The sequence below is a fragment of the Lactuca serriola genome, chromosome 9, assembly GCF_051521515.1.
Source record: "Lactuca serriola cultivar US96UC23 chromosome 9, Lser_US96UC23_V15, whole genome shotgun sequence".
Lineage (NCBI taxonomy): Eukaryota > Viridiplantae > Streptophyta > Magnoliopsida > Asterales > Asteraceae > Lactuca > Lactuca serriola.
Window position 1 is genome coordinate 86,958,379 of NC_136416.1, and position 12,159 is coordinate 86,970,537.

A 12,159-nucleotide genomic window follows, 5' to 3' on the forward strand; every position below is an offset into this window, starting at 1 on the left:
GATAACCCTAATCCATTAACTTCCTCCCTAAGGCATCCAAGGCACCTTTAATGCCCAAGGAAATCCTAGATAGCATTCTAGAATTCGTCCCCCTAGGGAGGTTTTAGAATTGCTCAATGTTCAACTATTGAACATTTTCATCTTTAGTCCTCCTACTTTTAATTTATACAATTAATCCTACAATCAATTCCAATAAATTTCTTATTAATTATTAATTAAATAATATTATTTCCAATTAATATATTATTTCCATAATACTTTAACAAATCATTTATTTTGATTTCTAGTTAATTTATTAACCATATAATAAATTATAAATCATTCTATCTCTCTCTAAAAGCTATCATATTTAATTGCTAAGTTTGAGGGCAACCCAAAAGGACTGTGTTACTATCAACTCAAGTTTATACCAATTATAGTTATGGGCTTAGACACCCAATCCAACAGTCTCCCACTTAGATAAGTCTAATAACTATAATTGTCGGTATAACTTCCAAACTGATCAGCAAATTGTAGCTTCCAAAATCCAATGTCGAACTCTGACCCAGTCAGTTACGTGTCCTAAGATAAGTGATCAAATATTCCTCTATTCTACAAGATATCATACAGACATGAGACATGGATTATAATCAATCTCATTGTCAAAGATTTTGTTTCCCGATTTTTGATTTGTGATGACAACATAAGACTTCTAATTGAACACATCAATTTAGTCTTGGTTAGGCCTAGCACTTATAAGTCAACACCAATTCACCGAGGCCCCAAAGATATTGCTTTTCCTGTTAGGGCAAAAGGAACGGATAAACTTTGACTTATATACTTGCAGTATTTACACATCAAAACATGCAAAACAATACATTTTATAACATCAAGTTACTAATGCGTGTACGTATTATCAATGCACAACTGACTTGTAAACAGCAACTCATATATCTCCGTTTGAAGAATATAAGATATTATCATCTCATAATCACTCGTGATAAAATCCATGAAGTAATTCTCTGAGCGTGGGTTTATCCAATACTCAAAATCCTCATTTTCTAAATACTCATGAACATTGTAGCAATCTTATTGCAATGTCTAATCCCCACAGACAATCTACAATTCAACTCATGACAGTCTTAATTTGCTACTTACTTCCAAAAGTACGATCGACTGTTGAATTTTGAATAATCAAATTATTCAGGAAGTAAAACATGCAAAGTGAAACACAATAATAACCTAATTAACTATGATCTCAAAACTATTGAATATAAATAAACTCTTATTATTTAATCACCGTATTAATTAAGACTTTATTCATTGTATAATGTTTTGAGTAATCTACTAACCACTTGAATTAAACATCAGCCATGCCATGTTATAAACATGCATATTTTGTCTCTCTCTATGGTCCTTCCTTTGTGAACAGATCGACTGGACACTATTCCAATGATGCTTTCATTATTCCAAATTCTTGTTACTACTAAAATGTGTTAGAATTCCAACCTTACATGTATTGTCCTTTTGTGATGTCAAGGCTTCAAAGTCACAGAGACTTAGCCAATGACATTACAAAATGTTTCATTAGAACTTTGTTACTAAAAACAATTCAATGGTAATGAAGTCTCAAATTCAAAATACACTCTGCGAACACCTTCCTTGGATTAAAGTTTCCAACTCACATGTGAATTTTAATAATCAACTACAATTATGGAAACATTTCCATATCCCCATATGGCCATCAATTTTGACCAAGAATCATCTCAATCTAAAATATGTCACTATGGTCCTTCCAAATAATACTATACTTCTAACTGTCCACAAGCAACCAGATCTTTTGGTATAATATCATAATGTTCTTTATAGTTGTTTAACAACTTTAGTCACACAAGGTTATAGTCCTTTTCCCTATCAATGCCTAACACATCTGGAAAAATCAGAACAACAGAATATTATAGCATATGAAAATGATCCTATATCTGAAGCATTTGGGACTCGATTCATTATGTCTTACATTAAGACCTTGTATCTATTGCTATAATACTAGCATACTACCATATATCGAATTTCCTATGTTGAATCATTTCAACATGATATCCATATATGTCAAAGACTAAGCTCTATTAAACCCTTCAATCTAAAGTTTTATATTTGAAACGAAGTATGAGTGCCCTCTCCCTTAAGTCTTGCCATAGCAAAACAATTTCCAAACTTTGCAACTTTGCAAAGTGAAAAATTCGTTCCCTACGAAGAGTATTGCCAAATAGCAATTCTAGCATAACAATTATGCTCCTACTAGCTTTGACATGTACCTAGAAATCAACTGGACTTCTAGAAATCAATACTCGAGTGCAGATTTCTGATAGTAATGCTTCGATAAGTCTCCAACTAGACTTCTCAAGCTTATACACCTTCCTCAGATAGCATATGTGTGTGTGTCTTTAAACCCTTTCAAAACTTATAGCTATATGTCTTGAAAGTCTAAACAATTCCTTTCCATCTCTCACAATTCGAACAATGAAAAGGGATATCGTAATCATATTACGAATTTGAGAATGCAATTATCACAACTACTAACCATAATGATATTTATCAGATCTTTAAAATTTACTAGCGAAAGTGTTTCCTCATAATCATTTTCATGAATTCGAGCTAAACCTTTTTCCACCTATATTTTATGGTGTACATGTTCCCATCGATACGAATCTTTTATTTCCAACCAACAATCATAAGATAAGGTTTAGGACAAAACCAAACTCAAATTTAGTTTCCCTTTCATGTATTGAACTTTGCTTATTTTTAATTTATTGCCCTTTGGTAGCATAAGGGCCTACCAGTGCTTCCATGTTGTTAAGCAGCTCACCTAAATTGATCAATATACTTTCACTGACCAACGTGCTCTGCCTTTTTCAATCAAATGAGAACCATAGAACTAATAAGCATTGCCAACTCAAATGGAAGGTGTACAGAAACAAGAATGTGTCAACTTAACACGATAGGTTATTAACCTCAGGTCGTGTGCTAGTGATAACTAAAAGGGTTATTCTTGATTGACTCTTGAAACTCTCAAGATCAATAAGACTCCCACTGACTTCTTTACATATAAGTTTCTCTCCCAAGAAACATTCCTTGACGAGCTAAAACAAATATTCAAAAGTTCGTGTGGATTCTCGACAAGAAACACTTCATGGAATTTGTCTTAGTTTATCCTTTGTTTTAACCAAAACATCACAACTTCCAATTCCAAATGTTCTAGAGTAAGAAAACATTATTACTCCATATTTCATGAGGTTTTATAGACCTACTTAGTATGAAATAAGTTTCAAGATACGATGTGTAGTAACTAGAGCAAGGCTTTAATACTTGATTGAAAACAAAGTATGACTCATCTTTTGATTGAACCATTTCGACAATATATGATTCCTCTTCTTAGTCATACAACTGCACTAAGATGTTCTTCGAGGATCAATTGTGATATAGTTCTACAATCATTAAGATGGTCACAAAACATGTTACTAAAGTACTCTCCTTTCCTTTCAGATTAGAGAAACTTTTATCTTTCTGCCTAATAGATTCTTCTTATTCGTCAAAGGGTAAATAAATCTCTATAATTTAACAACTTAACAGGCAAAACATAGTATCTAGAATTGCTTGATCAACCTTCTTTATGAATCCTCTTATGATTGGTACTCTCCAATATAATCTAGAAAAATGGAATGGAATTTGTTGATTTGTTAGATTTTCCTGGGATTGAGGATGTTAAGTTACAAGTAAGAAATGGATATTAAGTATGGGTTTTCCAGGAAGGAAATAGAGAGAGAGAGAGAGAGAGAGAGAGAGAGAGTATATTCGATGGTTGGGGTTTAATCATTGGACATGGTGTTGGTGTCGAAATATATATGTAAAGAAGAAAATAGATGTATGGGAGGTTGTGTGGGGGTGTGGACCCACTAATTTATATGATATTAATTTATTTATTTTAATCTATAAATAACAAATAGATAAATAACTCATAAATCAAAGATAAAGGATAATGTATTATCTTCATGTATGTTAAAAAAAAACCACAACATTATACAATAAAGACTCGCAAATGAATATATATATATATATATATATATATATATATATATATATATATATATATATAGATAGATAGATAGATAGATAGATAGATAGATAGATAGATAGATAGATAGATAGACAGACACACACACACACTAGGTGCGAGACTCGCATATTACACGAGTTTATAAAAAAAGTTTAATATAAAATTATAAGCATTACATATTTTTTAAAGTAATAATTTTATATAAATACAAAGAATATAATAAATAAAGTGTGTAATTTAATATATAATGTAAGATATTTTATAGGTTGTAGAGCATTTGTTACGAATTTAATACAATGATCTACTTTACATATATAAATTTCATTAAAATGTGGATTTTAAATTTAAGAAAATAAAAAATACAAGAAAATGACAAATGGAAAAAAAATTCAAAAACTCTTAGAAAATGTCATGTGTTTATTTCAATAAAAATATGACATTTAGCTAAATATTTTATTTATTAGGTTATATATATAAACGAAAACATAAATATTTTACAAAAATACGAAAACAGATTTTATCTTATAAAAATCAAACGCGTGCACTTCAGAAATTAAATTTATTAACAAACATACAATTTTGATCAAACCATAGAAACCATTTACATAATTTACTCTACAAAAAAATATACGAGATTTGTCCATATAGATTCACTCACACGAGTAGAAAGTATTACAATAACATAACTAAAGTTATGTAAGACTCTTAGGTATGGGTACCAAAACTACGTGGAGGGCCAATGTTGCATCTCCACAACGCAGTTATAACGCTGAAAACAACACCATCTTGCTCATTCTGGTATAATGTGTTAGCGTTATAACGTCTTGAAACGAGACAATTTACATAAAATGGTCATAATACCGTTGACAACTATTAACTTACAAAAATTAAAAAATAAAAATAAATAAAATAAGAAAAACATTATTTTTTTTACCTATAAGTACATACCATTTTACCACTTTTTCTTTTCACCATTCTTTTATTTCTCTTTATATATTATACAATTCAATACATTTTTCAACCAAAAAGTGGAGCAAAACCCAAACACAAACCGACAACCTAACACAACCTCCGGTCGGATTCGCCAAATATGAAAATTATATAAACCAATTAAACTCTCAAAGTTCGTTGCATATACCATCCTAAGGAGCTTATTTTAATCACACCGCACCTCCAATACAATTTTCTTCCTCACCCTAAATTCGAAAACAAAATAATTGGTTAAAACCCAAATTTACAACAAAACCTTTTCGGTACTTTTTCATCGATGCCTAATGTCCAAACACAAACAACCACCCAACCAGTACCCACACAACCATCGGTAGAAATAGTTACCAAAATGCAAGTGGGTGGGTAGTAGGAGAGGGAAAGAGAAAGGTAAAATGGTTGTCGCGGAAAATAAAGAAATTCCGTAATGGTAGACACCAAATGAGGAGTATGCTTTAGCAGTAGCGTGGTGTGAGACTTCGAAAAATGAAACTCGCAAAAATGGTATAAAGAAGGTTGCTTATTGGGAAGCGGTGCTCGCCTAATTTCACGGTATCTTGAAGAAAAAACATACTGCATTTGCGATATACTTAATAGTAAATGGACTCAAATGAATAGGAGGTGCAAAAAATTCAATGGAATCTACAAGAAGCTTCATTCGAAAAAGTAGAGCGGTTGCAACGACTTTGGTTTGTTCATATATGTAAAAAAAGCAATATCGAGTCGAGATGGGTCATGTGTTCGAGTTTGATAAATCATGGGAGATGCTATGAATATGAGGAAGCAAGAAAGTAGATGAACTCGTATATAATTTTTATATATTGTACAGAGATGACCTATTTGTACACAGTGAGAAATAACTAAAAGGAGATATACACGGTAGATAATAGTGGAGATCTATAACTACATTTGACAAAGTAAATAAATGATATACACGTGACTTATATCTTAATATGCCCCCGCAAGATGGACGATCCGGAGATGAGGCCAATCTTGGAAATTATGTAGTGAAATCGTGAGGTGGGAAGAGGTTTGGTGAGTGCATCTGCCAATTGATCATCACCAGAGATGTGTTGTACACGAAGAGAGCCTTGTTGAACTTTTTCCCTGACAAAGTGAAAATCCAAAGCAAGATGTTTCATTCTTGAATGAAAAACTAGATTTGCAGAATATGAGGTGGCACTTAAATTATCACAGTAGATGGTAGGCATTGTAGCAGAATGAAAACCAAGTTCACTTAGCAAAGAAGTGAGCCATTAGTAGATGCTACAGCTCAAAATACTGCTTCAGTGGAGCTCCCAGTAAGAGTACTTTGGCGTTTAGAGCTCCAAGATATTGGATTTGAACCAAGGTATACAATGTATCCAGAAGTGCTTCGGTAGATGTCTTTATCACCTGCCCAATCAGCATCAGTAAAGGCGTGAAGTTTAAGTGGTGAGTTTTTGCGTAAGAGGATGCCATGATATAGTGTGCCATGTAAGTATCTGAGTAGGCGTTTGAGTGTTGTCCAGTGAAGTGATGTTGGTGTATGCATGAACTGGGACAAACGATTAACTGCGAAAGAGATGTTTGGTCGTGTAATAAATAAATATTGCAGTGCTCCAACCAGTGCTCTATATTTTGTAGGTGAAGATATCGGTTTGGTCGTGTAATAGATCCAAAATGGACTAGCACTCCAACATCGACGGAGGTCCATTATCGAGTCAAGATGAGTCATGTGTAGGGGTGTCAAAAAACCCCAAACCCGACTAACCTGACCCGACCCGACCCGAACCCAAATTAGATAAATATGATCGGGTTTAATAGGGTCTAAAAGGAAAATTCGGGTTAACCCGGCAAAGCCGAAAGTTATATAGAATAAGGTTTGGATTGAGTATTTTGATTTTTTTTTGGGTTCTAGTCAACCCAAATAACCCGGTTAACGGTGTCTATATGCAAGCACAATGTACAACAGTTAAGTGCATATGATAAAACCTCTTTATGATTTTAAGATTATCTTGACAATTCATGTACATATATACTTTAAGCATTCCACATTATACAACAGTCATTGTAAAACCTTTTGAATTGGTGCACACGGACATCTTCGAAATCAAAGAATGCAAAACATTATAAAAGAAAATTAACTAATATTTTTCATTGCAACAGTGTACGGTACGTATGTTCACAAACAAATTCATGTATATAACTTTTTTACCAATTTTCATTTTACTATATTATATTAAATGGCTCAACGATTATAACACAATATATATAATCTTGTTAAGAAGCTTAAGATTAAATACTCATCGTCAAACCAATTCACAACTATTTAAATAACATTTATTGTATTTTATAGTTCATCTTACATCCTAACTTGATTAACCCAACTAACCCGACACTAATAACCTGAAACCCGATTAACCCGAAGCTGAATAACCCATACCTTAATAGGGTTAGGGTCGGGTTTTAGGTAAAATTTCATTTAAAAAAAAAATAAAAAAAAAAAAAAAATCCGACCTGTTTAACCCGAAACCAGATCGGGTTGACCAGATTAACAGTCCTAATCATGTGTCAACTTCAACGTTGATATCGATGATATTCTCAACGACATCGAAAAGATCTCCCTTCGATGGTAGGACGCAACAAAGCAAAGTGACAAAACATGCAGATAAAGTTAACAGAAAAGCAAAACATATGGAAGAAACTGAAAAGAAGTTCTAGGAACACAATTTACTTCAAAAAGGAATATATATATATATATATATATATATATATATATATATATATATATATATATATATATATATATATATATATATGATTTGTTGTCTGAGCTCTTGGATTTCCTTCGTAGTGCTAAAAGCACAAGCACAGGAGGAAAATGAGCGGCGTGAGCAACAAGAAATGGTGGACAAGTTGTCAAGTCTTGGGAGTAGCATGAAAGATTTGGCATCCGAGCATGCAGAAGTGGCGTGAGTGACGATGGCATAGATTCGGGCAAAACATTTGTGTTATTCTGTCATATATTTTTTTTAAAAATATTTAAATGTTATGGTTAATTTAAATAATATGTTTTATAAAATTATAATTGTTTTATAATTATTAAAAAAAAACTCGAAAAAGAAATTAATGAAATGGAATTATTTAGTGTTATAAGATGATAATGATTTCTTAAAGCATCCACAATAGGGGTTGAATGAGGATTTAATAAAATAAAATTAAATATAATATAAAGAAGATAGAAAGAATAGAGTTTGGGGAATATGATTTTTTAAGGTAATTAACTTTTTGTTTTGTTTACATCTAGGTAACTATTTTTTTGTACACATATAGGTAACGAATTTTTGGAAATGTTCACATATGACCATTATGACCCACTGGTTATATTCGGTCATAATGGTCACATGTGAACACTTTCAAAATGTTCGTTACCTAAATGTGTAAAAAAGTAATTACCTGAAAAGTTAATTACTTTAATAAATCATATTCCCTAGAGTTTGAATATATCAACGAAATTGTTAGTACAAAATGTTAGGTTTTCTATGAATGATTTTGTTTTTGCTTTGTTACAACACAATTGTACACAATGGTGTTATAACACTATGGTTGCTACATGATAACATTATTTTTTGTGTTATAACACAACTAGTCATGTTTACCTTTCCCTTATATAATACCTCTCTATTATGATCCTTCAATTTTGATGACTACATGATATTCCAAACTAATATTAATAAAAACAAGTTCTTGATATCAAGGTATTTTGTTAAAGAAAATATAATTTTTAAACAAATAGACTAATAAAAATTTCATATATTATTAACTAGTTGTGAAATCTATTTATTACATGGGTTAATTTAAAAAAATAAATAAATATAAAAGATCAAAATATTTGAGAATTTTGAATTTTTAAGAAAATAAAAAAAAAATTAGTAAATTGTTATAATGAAATGTTATTTATTTTTTAAATTTAAACAAATAATTTAAATAAAAAATAACTAATGAGCTCTAATTTTAAAAATTTTGAAATTAAAATGAAAGTTCATTAATAAAATTGATATCCGTTTATTAGTATATTTATTGTAATTGTTATATTAAAATACTAGATTATGACCCCGCGTAAAACGCGGGGAAGATATTAAAATGTACATGTAAATGTATAAAAAAAAGTTGGCACTATAAAAAAATAAAGTAACATAAACAGACTTAACATTACTAATGTTTGAAAAAAAACAAAGAAACACTTGAATATCTATAATAGTTGAAGGACCTCTTTGTAAACATAACTTTTTGTTTTATTAGTTGGACAACCTTCCTCGTAATATATGAGTACCTTCAATCCCTTTTCATTTGTGACGCGAGAAACAAAAAATATATAACTGAAAATAAGTGAAGACAAGCTTATGCAAGTATAATCCAACATTTGATAATTATTGTCATTGACTTTTGTTAGTGGCCATAACAAAATAAACTACTATAGAGAATTGCCTCCGCTGAAAACAGAATGAGATTCTTTCATTAGACAGAGTTAAATTCATGCAAAGTATATAAGTAGTATCCATAAAGAATCTATCATATATGATTCAGGCTTCAATGACGTTTCTTCCAAGCCTAACAATCTATAATCTAGTAAAATTGCATAGTCCTTTGGTTTGGTCGATATTACAAAGTAATATGACTGGAACACCTATTTTTAGTGTAAGTTTATGGTTGGAAATTCTAGATGCCTTAAAATCATTCAATACAACTGAAGAGTAAATTGATTCCTTAAAAAAAACCTGGTAACTCTGTATCACGTAAAAAATTTGAACTCATGTGTTTTCCCTTCATCTTTCATCAATCCTAAAATGTAGTCATTGGTAGCATCAAATTCTTCATTTGTAGGGACCAAAATAGCTTTATCTTGAAAATATGATTGATCATCAAGATGATTTTCAAAGGATAGATAAATGATGGATACAATTGAATGAATATGGTCACCTATAGAGCGAACAACAACGTCTTCTGAAAATTCAATTTCAGCTTCACCATCATTAGGGCCGCCAATATTACCATCACCAATTTTAACAATCCACTCATCAAATGCTTTTGTCTCATCCAAATCTTAGTTATACAACCAAAATAAATCTCATGTTTACAATTAAACGTAAAACTGTACATCATGCCGTAATTTGGACGAATATGATGCATGCACAGTATCCGAACATGTGACATCCCCATTTTCACGGCCAGAAAAGACCGATTTTGTTTATGCTTTATAAAAATCAGAGTATCTCTTTAAGTAAAAACGTTGCGGAATTTGTTCCCAGTAAAACATGATAAATACGTTATCAAAACATTTCCGAGGAAAATTATTTTTATTCATTATAAAACATTTGGGATGTCATCATAAATACAGAAACATAAGCATAAACAGAACTTACATTCATTATCGCTAGTGATTTACGTCTCCTTAATCTCTCAGTGTAATGTGACATCATAACAACACCTGTGATATAAATAAACTGAGTGTGTTAGGTTGGGAAACCTGGTGAGTACATAGGGTTTTCAACCCACAATAGTATAATTATTATGTTTAAACAATTAAGCAATCAACCCAATTACCCATCCCCATTATCTTCTTTATTCTTAAGGATCTACCCTAAGAATCAGCTATTTCTCGTTCACTCATTCCTAAGGATCATCCTAAGGAATCGGCACAAAGTCCATCGTTTCCACGGTTTACACAACGGACACTAAGTCTGCATAGTCGCCAGGGTTTAGACATCAAGTTTGCATGATCACCAAGGTTTAGGTATCAAGTCTGCATGATCACCAGGGTTTAGGCATCAAGTCTGCATGATCACCAGGGTTTAGGCATCAAGTCTGCATGATCACCTAGGTTTAGAGTACACCGGGTGAACACATCGTTCACAACACCTACAGGTTGCGAGCCTGCTAGTGTTCCACTGGACTGTCTAGAATAGTCTGTGGTTTTCATCCATACTCTGCTGAATGACGGGGCCATCGTTTGGGAAAAGGCTTCTCACATCATCCACCTCTCACCCTCACCTCGTGGTCTATAACACCTCTAAACTCATCATCCAACTTATATTCCATCTATTACATCTACCCATGTTTTACCCCAACATTATCGTAGATATAAAAATACATATACAGTTTAAATCATTTAAAACATGTATAAAATCGTTCATCCAGCATAGACAACAAGTATTCAGATAATATGCATACATAGCACGTAATTTATATAAAATACTTCATATCTATGTGTAAGATGAAAGTAACTATGCACTCACTTGATTAGGTGGTGACTCGGTACTCGGACAACACTTCGTTACTCTTAAAATAATTTTCCTGGACAAAACCTAGTATCATTACCACTAGAGTTTAGTCTAACGTTAACCGCGACTAATTACTAGTCTAGCTATTATTATTATATAAGCGTAAAAAACACCTTATATAACTCATAATAATAGCCCAAATAATTATTTTAAGTTCCTAATAACATTACTATATTGAAACATAAGCTATACTAAAGATAGGTTAGGCGTAACTCACTTACAGCGGGTTTTTTGGAAAACCGGGCTTCGCTGGAGCAGCGTTCCTGAACCGAAAGACCCCTTTTCTCGGGACTCCGGGAGCCTCAGGGCTTCCTTCGGGTGCTAGGGGGTTTTCCTAGACTTTAGGGGGCTTAAGGAGGCTTAGAGAGAGAAAGAGAAGTTGGAAGGTGTGAGAAATGAGGATGCCCCGACACCCTTTTTATAGGCTGGAAATCACCAAAACTCGTCGAGTTTACCTCAACCTCGTCGATTTTTATGGCCAGGTGTCAGCATCTAGTGGCTAGCCTTGGGGAGGAAGCAACGACCAGGATTGCGCCACGTCACCCGATTTCGCACATCAACCTCCCGACTTAGAAAATCATAAATCTCGCATATGAGCTCCGTTTTTGACGTTATATATATCCACGCGTAGGTAAAATCAAGATCTACAACTTTCATTTAGACTCCATCGGCTAATTCTCGACCGATCTTCATCTTAACAGTAAGAGGAGATTAGACTACTAAATGACCGCGAAGAATTCGTAATTCCTTCATACG